Raw genomic sequence first — 2500 nt, 5'->3', positions numbered from 1 at the left:
TGTGCATGATACGCTGCAGTCTGCTCTTGTCCTTGGCAGTGGCAGCAGCGTACCAGACGGTTATGGAGGAGGTGAGGATGGATTCAATGATCGCTGTATAGAATTGCACCATCATTGTCTTTGGCAGGTTGCATTTCTTCAGCTGCCGTCGAAAGTACATCCTCTGTTGAGCTCTCTTGGCGAGGGAGCTGATGTTCAGTTCCCACTTGAGGTCCCGGCAGAGAATAGTGCCCAGGAAGCGGAAGGACTCCACAATTTTGACTGCGGAGTCTAACAGGGTGATGGCGGTGAGTGGGGCTGTATTCTTCCTGAAGTCCACAACCATCTCAACTGTCCTTAGAGCATTTAGCTCTAAGTTGTTCTGGCTACACCAGGTCACCAGGTTGTCAGCTTCCCACCTATAGTCAGACTCATCCCCACCAGAGATCAGCCCAATGAGGGTGGTGTCGTCCGACAAACTTCAAGAGTTTGACGGACAGATGATTGGAGGCGCAGCTGTTGGTATACAGGGAGAAGAGCAGTGGGCAAAGGACGCAGCCCTGAGGAGTTCCCGTGCTGATGGACCTGGAGTCAGAGACTTCTGTTCCCGGCTTAACGCACTGCTTCCTGTCAGAGAGGAAGTCTGTGATCCACCTGCAGGTGGAGTAGGGCACGTTCAGCTGGAAGAGCTTGTCCTGAAGCAGGGCAGGGATGATGGTGTTGAAGGCAGAGCTGAAGTCCACAAACAGGATCCTGGCGTAGGATGCTGGGGCGTCCACATGCTGTAGGGTGAAGTGGAGGGCCATGTTAACTGCGTCGTCCACAGACCTGTTGGCTCTGTAGGCAAACTGAAGGGGGTCCAGGAGAGGGTCTGTGATGGCTTTGAGGTGTGCCAGGAGCAGGCGCTCAAAAGACTTCATTACCACAGATGTAAGGGCGACCGGTCTGTAATCATTTAGTCCTGTTGGCCTTAGCTTTTTGGGCACAGCGATGATGGTGGAGGACTTGAGACAGGCTGGTACATGGCATGTCTCCAGGGAGGTGTTAAAGATGTTGGTGAACACCGGAGACAGCTGGCCAGCGCAGTGCCTGAGGGTGGCTGGAGAGACAGAGTCCGGCCCGGCTGCTTTGCGTGGATTCTGCCTCTTGAAAAGCCCATTAACTTCTCCCTCCTGAAAGGAGAGAGTCGTTTCTGTAGTATGGGTGGGGGATGGGGCCTCTTGGGTGGGAAGGGGTGGTTCAGGACAGTCCAATTGTCTTTCAAATCTACGGTAGAACTCGTTCAGGTCGTTGGCTAGGCGGGAGTCGTTAGTGGTGTGGGGCGCTCTGGGTTTGTAGTTGGTGATGTGCCTGAGCCCTTTGGCAGACAGAAGCAGCGTCGTTAGTAGAGAACTGGTGTTTTAGTGTCTCTGAGTACAGTCGTTTAGCCTCTCTCACCGCTTTGCTAAACCTGTTCTTCGACTCCTTGAATCTGTCTCTATCCCCACTCCTAAACGCTTCCTCCTTCTCCAACCTCAACCTTTTGAGCTTTGCTGAGAACCAGGGCTTGTTGTTGTTAAAGTTCACCCTGGTACGTGTTGGGATACAGCAGTCCTCACAGAAGCTGATGTACACAGCCTCTGTGAGTTCATCCAGACTATTGGTAGCAGTCGTGAACATATCCCAGTCAGTACAGTCTAAGCACGCCCGCAAATCTTCCACAGCCTCACTGGTCCACTGTTTAGATGTCCTCACAGCAGGTTTACAGAGTTTTAGTTGCTGCCTGTATGCACGAATCAGGTGGACCAAGGGAGTTCTGTGCGAGCCGAACAGCCCCGTGACCCACAAGAGAAACATCCCCGCCAAATTCGAGCGTTTGACGGGGTCTATCCGTGAAAAAATATTCACGTTTTTGAGTGCACATGCATTTCTGCTGCAAATGCCTCTGGAAGTTTCATGCCGTTCGTATGCCAATTGTGGCAACACGAAAATGACCCGTTTTCCCATTCCGAGGGATTTCTGTGCGACCCTAACAGCCCCGTGAGCCACAAGAGACACATCCCCGCCAATTTCTAGCGTTTCACGGGGTCTATCCGTGAAAAATATAGACGTTTTTGAGTGCACATGCATTTCTGCTGCAGATGCCTCTGGAAGTTTCATGCCGTTCGTACGCAATGTGGCAACACGAAAATGACCCCTTTTCCCATTCCGAGGGATTTCTGTGCGACCCTAACTAACAGCGCCCGTGAGCCACAAGAGAGACATCCCCGCCAATTTATAGCGTTTCACGGGGTCTATCCGTGAAAAATATAGACGTTTTTGAGTGCACATGCATTCCTGCTGCAAATGCCTCTGGAAGTTTCATGCCGTTCCTATGCAATGTGGCCACACAAAAATGACCCGTTTTCCCATTCCGAGGCATTTCTGTGCGACCCTAACAGCCCCGTGAGCCACAAGAGAGACATCCCCGCCAACTTCTAGCGTTTGACGGGGTCTATGCGTGAAAAATATTAAAATTTTTGAGTGCACGTGCCTTTCTGCT

This window comes from Petromyzon marinus, unplaced genomic scaffold (genome assembly GCF_048934315.1).
Source record: "Petromyzon marinus isolate PM22_M1 ecotype Great Lakes invasive population unplaced genomic scaffold, UKy_Petmar_22M1.pri1.0 PM_G_Scaffold_149, whole genome shotgun sequence".
Classification (NCBI taxonomy): Eukaryota; Metazoa; Chordata; class Hyperoartia; order Petromyzontiformes; family Petromyzontidae; genus Petromyzon; species Petromyzon marinus.
This window is presented reverse-complemented; position numbering follows the sequence as displayed.